The sequence below is a fragment of the Lissotriton vulgaris genome, chromosome 10 (genome assembly GCF_964263255.1).
Source record: "Lissotriton vulgaris chromosome 10, aLisVul1.2, whole genome shotgun sequence".
NCBI lineage: Eukaryota > Metazoa > Chordata > Amphibia > Caudata > Salamandridae > Lissotriton > Lissotriton vulgaris.
The window spans coordinates 1,092,497,717-1,092,510,972 of record NC_141698.1 but is presented as its reverse complement, the minus strand read 5'-3'; the positions used below and the strand labels follow the sequence as shown (position 1 = coordinate 1,092,510,972).

Sequence of the window (13,256 nt, the reverse complement as noted above, 5' to 3'; positions counted from 1 at the left end):
ATCAGTGTTTGACGCAGAGCTGACTCCTGGTGGGTTATGAGTTGGGGTCAGTATGTTGTGTAAGAGAAGGTGAGTTATTGATTGTAAGATGTCAAACAACCATGGCAAGTATTCGCCATTCCAAGAATGTCAAAATGCTCGTGTGCCCTGTAGGCCACCAACCTCTCCCTGAAAATGACAGACTACAGAGGAATGGTTCCCATATTCATTGCTTCATATTCGCCAGAAGTGGATTTATTTGATCCAAATTCCCCTGAATTAGGTGCAAATAACACCAAATGACGGACATTGTGCCATACGCTGAAAGCCAGTAGAAAGCGAGGTGTCATCTAGTTGAACAAACTGCTATACCCACCATACGTTGTCGCTTGTGTATCCTGAAATCTAACAGTTTCCTTTACTAATATTTTTATAATAACTTAAAATCAATATACAAGTCTCAGCAATAGCAGAAAAGGCAGAATAGACAAAACATAAAAATGATCTTCTTTATTGATAAAATGTCTGAAACTAATAATTAAGATACTGTTTCTAGTAGCTGGCTGATTGTGCCTGTTATCCACCACAGCAAAGCAAGTGAAACGTCACTTCCTGTGAAATCAATTAAAAAAATGAAAGTTGATCTACTTCCTCAGGAGTCACTGTCCTGATGTTAAATGTTAACACTTGCACATCTGGTGATCAATCACCTTCAGCAGGTTTCCCAAGTCTGGAATGTCTGTCCTTTCACAGCTGGATTTGCTACAGTTGTATGCCAACTAGGACATGCCTGTCACCTCATATACTGCCAGGTATCTCTGGTACCCCACACCGACGAGCCAAGGCGGGACACACATCACTTGTGGTTAGGGCCCATGCCTTAAGCTTCAGACTGAATGGTCTGCTGGGGCAAGAAACAGACAAAGAGGACATTCAAAGCATTTAGCTGCAAGGAACGATGTAACAAGGGGACAAACTCTGGAGAAGAAGAACCGCCGTGTGCATTAGGATTAAGAAATGGCGTCCTTTATGAGAACTGCAGTGAGTGTCCTTGTTTGCAGCAACGCACATCTCTGCAGAGGTGATAATGAACCAAACGGATGTCTGGCCTTTGATCAGTTCATTGCTGCAACCTACAACAGACCACGAGACACAGTCAGCTATTATAGTGTTAATTTGTGTTGTTGCTGTGTTTTTTCTGCAGACCAGCTCCCACAAATTCCTAAACCAAAGTTAAAAAAAATCTTATATGTGGGTAAGTGAGAGGGCACATTTCAATGGTGTACTCTTTGCAGGCCTGCAAACCTGGGCCCTGCAATCACAAGTTGTTCAGGGGCTGCCAAAATGCTGACAGGGCACCAGAAAGTGTTTACGACCGTAACAACAAGTTTTTTTAAAAGTGCAGGCCAGAGCTAGGAGCTTGTTAACTTGGGCGACTTTGCTTGTGCCCAGTCTGTGTTAAATGAGGTTTTTTTTAGACGTTAATTAAGACTTAAAAGCTATGTGAGTGGGGGGGGGGCGGGAGGAAGCAAAAATTAGAATGTTTCTGGGTAAAGCCCAGTAAAGCCTTCTTTTAAAAGGCATTCACCTGCAAAGTTGTTTACCAGGAGATTTATCTTACAAAAAAACGTTTTTGAAGGAAGTTTCTCCGGCAAAAACATTTCTGGAGAAACTTCACCTGAAAGTAAAGTGTTGTGAAGTCTATCAAATTTGCAACCTCAGGAAGTTGCTTATTTGTGATCTTTACACAACTTTACTAGTGGATTTTTCATTTTACTGCAACCAACACACCTGAAATGCAACGAAAAGCAAGTTGAGACACATAGTAAAGTTCAAAAGTCAAGGTGTCAATGCAAATCTGAACTCCCTTAGTTAGTGATGTGCTAAAGATTCTTTTTTTATTTTCTGTGGTGTTACCATATCATGTAATGAATTATATCGATGTGCGCTGGTTTGTGTTTCTTGTTTTGAATGATGTATGCCGAATAACTCTTGTAATATTTTTGTTTCCTGTTTTCCTATATGTTGTTGTTAGTGATGGTGTATAATATTGAAGTGTTATGTTTTGATTCTTGTACTCTTGTTAGTTTGCTGTAGGATTTCCAGTTTATTTTAAATTGTTTTGTCCTTGTTTTATTGATTGTTTACTTCACGAGACTTCCTGGGGCATATTTACAAGGGGATATCGCCACCAGAACATTACTTTTAGCGACGCTCTGGTGGCGATATCCCCTTCTCCTTATTTACATGCAGCGCTAAGCCACTTAACGTGGCTTAACCACTTCCATGCTCATGACAAGGTCAACTCGTCATGGGTTTTACCTGCCCTGTGCTTATGATGAGTTGACCTTGTCATAAATAATAGGATTTTGTAATCAGCAGCACCCAGCGGGAAAACCCCCCAGCAGCCAAGGTGTTAACACCGCTTTGTAGGCCCCTCTTCATGCTCCACTTAGCTTGCAAGGGGAGTGCAATGAGTGTTGCAGTGAACATTCCGCCGCAACATCCATTGCTTTTTATGCTGCCCCATATTTGCAAGGATGGGGCAGCGCCAATAACTAAGGCCAGGTAAAGCCTAGTCTTAGGATGGGGCTACAAGGAGAAATTATTCATTTCTTTCTCCCTGTATTTTGCTCATTCTATGAATGCAGCGCACATAGAAACAGCAAATTGCCTTTAAAGATTGTTTATGTGCAGGAAGGTGTCCCTTTCTGCACATAAGCAATCGCCCCTGCAGCGAAAGGCACCCTTCCAACATGGTGCACGGGTGCCTGCGATGGCGCTCAGCAGTTTTTTTACGCTAGGGGAAACACAGGCGTGCACCATATTTTTGTAGATACGGCGCATCCCTATGTTTGAAAAATGTCAGAGTGTGGCGATGTCAATTTTGCCGAAACACGGCGCTCCAACATTTTATTGTAACTATCCCACTCTGAGTTTTATTTTGCATTGTTTCTTTTAAATGGTCTGTGATTACGTGGACCAGTGGGGTATGCTACGATTTAATGCATTTACTATTTAACTATTTTCTTTCTATTATTACCTTAAAGCAAGTTACTGTTGCCTTATCTCCATATTTTTAATGCCCCTACATTTTAGAATTTACTTTTCTAAAGTTAATGTTAGTTTTAATATTAGCTTTTCATTAGTAAAGTTTCTTTCACACAACGGATCAAATCTTTATATGATGTGTATCATGGCTATGGATACACTTGTGCACTTGCAAGATTCCATTAACACTACAGACACTGTTTAACCAAAGACCATTGAAATTGGTGTGTTATGTAGTGCTGTGTTAGAGGAACTGTGCACTCCTCTGAATGTATGCCGCATGCCTACTTGTGGTATGAAATGGTTACCATTAAGGAGACACTGCACTGTCTCGTCCTTACCATGAACCATCTGTAGTCCTATTGTGGTACGGACTAGACAGGGGGAGTGTCTTGTAGATGACATCAACATGCACGCGGTTTCGTGGTATCACCACCTTGGAAGGATGAGCGATTGGATGATCTCATACAATATAAAATCAGTGGTTCTCCAATGGAGTGGGAAGTTTGTGAATCATCCACTGATGAAGACAAGATGTTGATAAAATGTACTGATATCAAAGAAGGAAGGAGAAAGAGGCTATGGCTTGGTTCAGCCTCTTGAATTGTAAAGTACAACACTATATCCCATATATAATGGATTGTGAGAACCTAGCCTGTGGAAAAATTGTAGGTTTTCCCAAATTAGGGTACGCCTTCTTTGTTTTGTTCATCTGTTTTAGGGGCACCGGATTAAGCACCAATTGTGAGGTTTTCACTTCATAGGTACAAAACTACTAGGATCAACGAATGTATTTTAGCTTGACCTGCCCATATGGGCAGGCACTATGTACTAACCTACAAATCTATTTTTCTCTCCCAATATATAGATACTACGGATACAACATTAACCATATGTATACCTGATAGATACATACATTAGGTGTGTCTACTTTATTTATTCTCTACCTTAATCTAGGTTTAATTACAGGAGTGGCATACATGGGGCAGGCCCTCATGTTGTCCTGAGGAAAAGGTGTAGGGTACACCTTGAAACATGTTGACAGGATATTAGGGACCATGACCACATAATTGTTATATTTCCTATATCTAACCCCTTTTTTAGTATACCAACTAGAGGCAGAATAAATATGTTGGCTTACTAGCTAGGTATTTTTAATGTACACCAATCACCACTCCACCACACACTGCACCACACATAGTCTCACAAAAATAGTGCTCCTACGTATCCTTCGCAAGTCGCAGCACACCCCAAGCAGTAGATGCTTGAGAGGGCCCCAATGATGAAGCATGTCACCTAAGGGCAACCTTTGGTGAGTGAGGGGACTCAAGAAAAGAATTTTCTTTTCCAACAAGGCGTACCCTAATTTGGGAAAACCTACTATTTTTCCACAGGCTAGGTTCTCACAATCCATTATATATGGACAAAATGTACTGAGACTGGAGGTGGGGTGATTACGGTTTAAATATGATTATCAAAATGGAACACAAATATATGGTACGTTGAAAAGTGACTTAAGGGAGGAGCATTGACATGCAGAGCAGCGGGACCACGGAATCTGGAACGGGAACATCCACAGAATATTCACTGGGAGTACAGACTCCCACGCGAAGCAGAAGCAAACAACTGCACCAATGATATTAAGTCATGTGAATAATGTTGTCAGGAAGAGCAACCATATGTCTGTTAGCTGTGCAAATTAAATTGCCACCTTGCAATAACTGTTTTTCTAACACAACGTCACACACGACAGCACAAAATTCTTCTCTAATTACATCACTGGTGACGTCACGTATGATGGGACCAAGAGCATAAGGGCACCAGAGCTGTATGCACTTCTACGACTGCAGTTCCACTCACGGTCAGCAGATGTCCTCGCAGATTTTATTCGGAGTCACGTGGTCACAGGACCAATGACCAATGCTAGATATTCCCACAGCGGCTACACATGGACAAGGCTGTGGGAAATCCTCACAATAACTGCATGCAGCTTAGGTCTGTACCTCTATTGTATTAACAGCCAATAGATGTCCTTGGGCCGATAAGTAATCATGACAATTTTTCGTTACTAGCATTAAACATGCAACATGCAAAGGTGTTCTCCAGAGGTGGGTTTGTCGTATGCTCAGAGTGGGCTGTCATATCCCTCAAAGCTCATAACCAAGTATTCATGTCATCACTAATGATCATTTCAACTACAATACTTAGCAGAATGGCAGCCTTTCCTCTTAGGTAATGACTATAAATATGACTACAAAAATATTTATTATCTGACAAGGCATCCTTTCTCTTCTGCTTAATAACTGCGAGCGAACCTATAAATGGCCAGTGTTTCTTTAGCCATTCTTCTATTCCTGTGTGTATATTTTCTTTGTAAGTTTATGTGTTAACTGTCACTGACCCTACAACCTTTCCTCTGTACATAATCCAAATATCATACAAATATAACGTGCATTTGTTAGTTGTACTGCAGCATTTCACTGTTGTTTCGTGCCACAGGGGATGTGACATCAGTGACTTGTTTATGATGTTATTGGTCACGTCATATGTCATAGAGAAGTGCTATGTGGTGTTAACAGCGATGTCAAGGGGCACATCATGTGTGAGGTGTTGAGTAGTCCTCTAGGGAAAGCGATATTGCAGATGCTTAACTAACCACAGGGATGTGCACTAGTGGCCGGATGTGCTTCTCTTTCGCACAAAGCAACGAAGCGTGGAACCTTGCTGCTCTGCATTGCATGAAAGGGCGAGAACAGAAGTGTGCCTCCTTCCCTGAGATATTTTGCACTTCTACTCTCTCGCTGCTCTGGTGCACTGTGTGCTGCCTAGCACCAAAGCATGATTCAGAAAAGGGGGTGGTGATGAACAGAGTGTCTGAATTAAGCAGACCACTCTTACCCAGTCCAAAGATCAGGGCTTGATCCATCACCGTTTTTTAGCTCACTACACCATCCCAGCTCAGGACTTGGCTATATGCAAATTAGTCTGACCCTGGCCCAGTGCATCATGGGAACAGGGCAGACCAAACTACCAAGCCAATTCTTGTACTGGGAAGGAAACAAGCTTCTGGGGACCGGTTTCTGGTATTTCAGCCGTCTTCGGCCCGGCTTGCTTGAATCCTGATGGTGCAATGACCAAGGGACTGTATACCCTTCCACGCTTATGGTGGACAAAAATGATTCAGAAAAGGGGGTGGTGATGAACAGAGTGTCTGAATTAAGCAGACCACTCTTACCCAGTCCAAAGATCAGGGCTTGATCCATCACCGTTTTTTAGCTCACTGCACCATCCCAGCTCAGAACTTGGCTATATGCAAATTAGTCTGACCCTGGCCCAGTGCATCATGGGAACAGGGCAGACCAAACTACCAAGCCAATTCTTGTACTGGGAAGGAAACAGGCTTCCGAGGACCGGTTTCTGGCATTTCAGCCGTCTTCGGCCCGGCTTGCTTGAATCCTGATGGTGCAATGAGCAAGGGACTCACATCTGAGTATACCCTTCCAAGCTTATGGTGGACAAAAATGATTCAGAAAAGGGGGTGGTGATGAACAGAGTGTCTGAATTAAGCAGACCACTCTTACCCAGTCCAAAGATCAGGGCTTGATCCATCACCGTTTTTTAGCTCACTGCACCATCCCAGCTCAGAACTTGGCTATATGCAAATTAGTCTGACCCTGGCCCAGTGCATCATGGGAGCAGGGCAGACCAAACTACCAAGCCAATTCTTGTACTGGGAAGGAAACAAGCTTCCGGGGACCGGTTTCTGGCATTTCAGCCGTCTTCGGCCCGGCTTGCTTGAATCCTGATGGTGCAATGAGCAAGGGACTCACATCTGAGTATACCCTTCCACGCTTATGGTGGACAAAAATGATTCAGAAAAGGGGGTGGTGATGAACAGAGTGTCTGAATTAAGCAGACCACTCTTACCCAGTCCAAAGATCAGGGCTTGATCCATCACCGTTTTTTAGCTCACTGCACCATCCCAGCTCAGAACTTGGCTATATGCAAATTAGTCTGACCCTGGCCCAGTGCATCATGGGAACAGGGCAGACCAAACTACCTTTTTTTTCTTTTTTTTTTTTTTTTAAATTTTAAATTTTATTGCAAGGAAATACAGTATTACACAATAACAGAAATAAGAAAATATCCACATTACATACAAGAAGTTAGTAAAAAAGGAAAAAGAGAAAAAAAAAAAAGGTTCAGCAGCATAATAAATTAAATCCATTCGGTAATCGGTGCCCAGATTTTCTCCCCCAAAACTCTTCTTTTAACCCCCTTTAACTTGTAAATAGCTGATTCAATGTTATACATAAACAGTAGTTTTTCACGCCAAGTAAAAAATTAAGGAGGATCTGGATTAATCCATTCCTTAGTAATACAGGACCTAACTGCAGCCATACATAGAATTAAAAAATATGAAATTGGTTTTGACCTAATAGAATTATGGTCAATGCCCAATAACACCAATTCAGCAGTAATTTTAATCTCACATTTGAGAACCACAGAGAGAAAGCTTTCAATTTGTTGAAAAAAAATATTAAGTTTGGGACAAGAAAAAAACATATGTAATTCACCAGCTGCAAATAACCCAACGACTGCAGTTAACTCCCGTTGTCGTGCTCCACTTAGCGACTTTACTTGGAGTATAATAAAGATTATGTACACACATAAAATGTTGAGATTTCATCATCCCTGTAATTAGACAGTCGGAAGCAACTTTAATAGAAAGCAAAATATCGACATCGGGTATGCCTAGGGTGTTAGCCCACTTCAGTTGACATTGCCCCAGATCGTCCCCACACTCCTGAATCAAACTTAAGTAAAGAGTTACTATACGGGGCTTTTTCTGCAGGAGTTCTAACAATGGAGATTTCGTAATTTTAGCTGGGAGAGTTAAGGAGTAATTCTGTAAAAAGCTTCGCAGTTGAAGAAATTTAAAAAAATCATTTCTTGTTAAAGAAAATTTGTTCATTAATTCCTGAAATTAAATAATTTGCCCATGACTAAATAAATCTCCCAAATACCGTATACCTTTCCGCTCCCACCTGTACATCGTTAAATCGCAGAAAATGTCTGGTAGAAGGCCCATTGATATTAAAGGGGTATAAAAGTTTAATTTAGGTAAAGTTATATGTTTGCGAACTTTTTGCCAGGCTTCAAAAGCTGCCTTTAATATTTTATACTTTGTTTTTTCATGATAACTGGGCTCTACGATCTTAAGAAAACTACCCTTGACTTTCTCGCCCATGATCATTTCGTAAATAGATGGAGTTTGACAATTCGGCACTACTACTCTATCTCCCATAATTAGAGGTCTTGTATATTGTAAAGCAGCAGATAAATAATAAAAGAAAAAGTGGGGAATGTTCCATCCGCCACATTCGTTGCTAAGTATCATTTTCTTAAAAGCTTTACGATGGCGTTTGTAACCCCACAGAAACCGAGTTGTGCTTCTTTCTAAATTTTTAAAAGAAAGCAGGTGGAATTCTAATGGTATTGTACGAAACATATACAGTATTTTGGTAGAATTAGCATTTTTAAAATATTAAGTCTGCCGTATAATGATAAGTGTAAGTGATCTAAACGCTGCAATGTAACATTAATTTGAGCTAATACAGGATTAATATTGCGTTCTGGTATCTTCTCTATAGGCAAAGAGAGCTTAATTCCTAAATATGTGACCTCTGGGATGATGGAGATATTCAAAGATGGGTCATCCCCATAGTGGAGAATCTGAGTTTTCTCCAGATTGAGTTTATAACCGGAGAAATACCCAAATTGCTTAGCAAGATCATTAATCGCTGGTAACGCTGTCTGAACATCAATAGTAGTTATCACTATGTCATCGGCATAGGCAAGAGCTCGATATTCAGTATTAGCTAAATAGATAGGTTTAATTCTTTGTTCCAAAATAAAACGATTAATTAGAGGGTCAATGTAAAAAGCAAAAAGTAAAGGTGAACAGGGGCATCCTTGTCGGGTGCCCCTGGTGATTGGGAAAAAAGAGGAAATTTGACCATTAATACGAATACAGGCTTTAGGAGCAATATACAATGTTTTTAAAGCTTTAATAATACCAGGACCTAATCCCTTCCTAAATAATATTTCCCATAGATAGCCCCAAGCAACCCGGTCAAAAGCTTTTTCAGCATCTAAAAATACAAGTCCAAAGTAGACCGAGTTGCTTGGGACCAATCCAGGAACGTAATCACCCGTCGAATATGGTCAGCGGTGTCTCTGGCTGGGATAAACCCATGTTGATATATAGAGACTAAAGGTGAAATAATACTAGATAATCGTGAGGCTAAGATTTTGGAGAAAATTTTACTATCAGCATTTGTAAGTGAAATGGGACGAAAAGAAGAAGGTGATAACGGGGGTTTGCCCTTTTTACGAAAGACAGTAATAATAGAGTCGTGCCAAGATTGGGGGGCATTACCTTGTTGAGCTCTTAAACATAGATCCATTAATTCAAATTTTAGAACATTCCGAAAGCATTTAAAAAACTCTAAAGGAATTGCATCGGGACCTGCTGCTTTACCTGAAGCTAAAGACATCAAAGAGAGTTCGATTTCCTCCCAGGTAATTGGTAAATCCAATCTCTCCCTCTCATGACTAGGTAATATAGTATTCTGAGCTAATTCAACAAACTGTGTAATCTGCTCTGAGCAATCTCCCGGGACGTCCTCAGTATACAATTTAAGGTAAAAATCACAGAATACTTTAAGTATATCTTCTATTTTATTAACCGTCGTCCCAGTGAGATTGTTAATTTTATTGATACTAGCAAAAGTAGCTTTCTGCCTAGCTCTCTTGGCCAGATATTTTCCAGAGTTTTCGCCAATTTCATAGACTTCCTTCCGAAAAGCGGAGATTTGCTGAGCAAACTTTGCAGCAAATCCTTGATGGATCTTAACTTTAGAAGCTAATAGTTCCTTTATAATAGTTTCTGTAGCCAAACCCTTGTTGCACGCCTGCATAAGCTGAATCTCTAACAATCTTAGCTTTTTCATTTCTAGTTCTTCTCGCTTTCTAGTCTCTTTCTGTTTTCTTATTGAATAGCTCAGTGTTTCTCCCCGAACCCCACATTTAAAGGTGTCCCAAACAATTTCTAAAGATGCGGTTCCTTTATTAATTGAAAAAAATTCCGGGATCCAACTGTTCATATATTCAACATAAGATAAATCAAACAATAATTTATGGTCAAAAGACCATGATCGAGGAGTGAACGGGGTATTTGACTCAAATATGAGAGTTATAGGGTTATGATCTGATATAATTTTTGGGAGTACCTCATATTTCACTTGAGTGAGTTCATTATATAAAGTCTTAGAGACTAAAAAATAATCCAGTCTAAAATGTCTTTGATGAGGGGCAGAAAAAAAAGTACTTCTAAACATTCCCCCCCTTTTTTCATAACCCACGTCTACTAACTTATACTCATGAATAACCCCCTTAATTGCTTTGAATACCTTTTTCTTCCTCCCTGTATATGGGGTAATGCCATAAATATCAAATGTTTCCTCCAAATGTAGATTAAAATCTCCACATAATATAATATGAGGTGGCCATTGAGCTAGCTCCAAACTTAAATAGTGGAACACTGCAGGGTCATCGACTGTAGAGGCATATAATGAGCAAATAGTAATAGTTAATCCTTCAATTTTATGCTCAGCAATAACCCATCGTCCCAATGGGTCTTCTTTAATTCTTTTAATTTCCCCTAATCCGAACCTCTTTAATATTGCCACTCCTCTTATAGTAGAACTCTGACTGGCGCATCCCACTACTTCCAGTCCAAGATCTTTAAGCCACCCTCTATTAGACCAGGAGATGTGAGTCTCCTGTATGCAGACTAAGTCCACCCGCATATATTTTAAAATCTGAGCCATTACACCCCTTTTCCTTTTATCATTTAGACCACAAACATTAATGGAACATATCGTCAATTTAGCCATTATATAGATTTAGTATATTAGCACGATTAGACATATAATAACAAACAGCTCCAAAATTTGGAACCTGTCGTACAGAAATCATAAACTTAAAGTCAATACATCTTGCAACTGTATTTCCTTGCACCCCAAAGAAAGCGTTTTCCCACCCACACCCCCCCCACACACCCTTTCCACCCCACCCTCTTCCCAGCACCCCCCCCCCACCTGAAGCGTAAGGGCAAATGCCCTCATTGATGGTAAGTGATTAAGAGATGTGCAATTCTACCCGAGCCAGTCAGACCTAATACTGGCTATATCTCTGGCACAAAAAAAAAGACCCATAAATAACCAAATCAAAAGATAAAGCGGCATCTCACTAAGATTGAATGTAATCATTAAAGTTACCCTAATCCTGTCAATCACTACTACATTTTATCTAAGAACTGTTGTGCTTTTATCTCAGATACAAAAAAAACTGTTGTCCCCTTATGCACAATCTTAAGCTTAGCAGGGTTTAGAAGAAAAACTTGCCCCCCTTAGACTGTATTGGTGCCATAAGCTGTTTAAGTCTCCAACGTTGCTGCACTGTCGCTTGGCAAAAATCAGGTCGAACAAAAAACTCGTGCCCCAAACGCTTTCCAGTTTTAGATGGCCTAGCCAAATCATACAAGATCTCACGGAGCAGGTAATTCTGTAAACATATAAGAATAGCTCTTGGATTTTTTTTCCCTCCTCCCTGATCAGGTTTTTGATTGAAAGGGAAACGATGAGCTCTTATAATTTCCTTATCCCAGTCCCATCCTTTAAGATTTTTAATGGCATCTGAGAACATATCTACGACAAACTGCCGAACGTCTTTTCCCTCTGATTGTTCAGCCACTCCTAAAATACGTAGGTTATTGCGCCGTGCGCGATTTTCCAAATCGGTCAATTTCCAGTCAATGTCTTGTCTGGTACTATCCAAATCCTTAAAGTTTTTTGTGAAGATAACTCGTCTTCCACAACAGATATGCGGGTTTCAGTCTCCTGTACTCTTGAGTTGGTTTCAGTACTAGATTTAGCCAAACGGCGAACAACGTTCTGTAATTTACGTACTGCTCCTTGAGTGCGAAGCCCTTCCGCTTAAGTTTCTTCTCTGTGAGCCATGGTTAGTCTATACATAGATGTCTGTAATTTGTATATTGACTTTAAAGTAATCTCCTCATCTCCCTCCAATAGCTCTGGAGATTCAAGATCTGTTTCTGAGCCCATAACAGCCCCTTCCCACTGAGGTTGATTAATAGACTCTAGATTTTCACCTGTGAGGGGATTTTTTTTCGCCTCTACACCCCTACGAACAGTGTTAGGAGTTTCCTCGTTCAACAGAAAATCAGAGCCAAGTAGATCTTCTTCAGACATTAGATTACAGTCATCGGCCCAGTCCTTTACAGGTTGATGATCCTCGTTATGTAATTCCTCATCTAATTCCCCATCAGATGTTATTGAGACATCAGACATAAAAAAGAACTGACCACCTGATTCAATAGAGTCTGCATCATTCAAAGGTTGTTCAATCGCCTTAGGCAAAACTCTAACTTCCTCTACAGCTTGACAGAGTTCAGCTAGCTCATCATCAGCCACTCCCGCTGATGGAGCGGTAATTTCTTCTGGTAATTTCTCAATACAAAACCCTCATGCTACCTCTAATTTACCGCTCAAAAGGTGTTGGGCCCTTCACACCATGTATTACCTTCAGGAGGCTTTAACCCCTTCGATGCTCATGACGAGCTCAGCTCGTCATGAGGCACGGTTGAGCTGTGCTGATGACGAGCTGAGCTCGTCATGAACAATGGACACTCTGTGATTTCAGCACAGGGGGGGAAAACCTCTAGCAGCCAAGGTGTTAATAATCATGAACAGTCAAAAATGCAATTATTATTTTAAGCCAATAAAGAGAGTTGTTGAGTATTTAAAGGGTTTTATTTTCTAGTCAAAAGTTAATTTTTCTCTGACCCTTTATTAATTAGTACAATATCAATCAGGTTACAGAATTTGGAAAACAGGAAAAATAGCATTAATACAGAACATATTACAGTCTGCATATAAGCATTACATACAGGAATGTGGCGCAAAATGTCATTCAAAATTCTTAAAGAGTTTCTAAGAAAAATAGTCTTGCAAGGCGAATCAAAAATCAAATAGTTTGCAAAAATCTCCAATAAAGAGAAATAAATGCATAAAACAAATAAATCTTTTCAGACCTAATTAATTAGTCAAAGCATAACTTAAAGTTTAGCATCTAATTCT

The 13,256-nt window shown here is 40.2% G+C and overlaps 1 protein-coding gene across 2 annotated transcripts in view; it reads left to right on the top strand.

Annotated features, from left to right (window-relative positions):
* The window catches only part of KCNH8 (potassium voltage-gated channel subfamily H member 8), a 960,407-nt gene that overhangs the window by 894,554 nt on the left and 52,597 nt on the right, over positions 1-13,256 (top strand). The gene's annotated exons all lie outside the window — the stretch shown is intronic.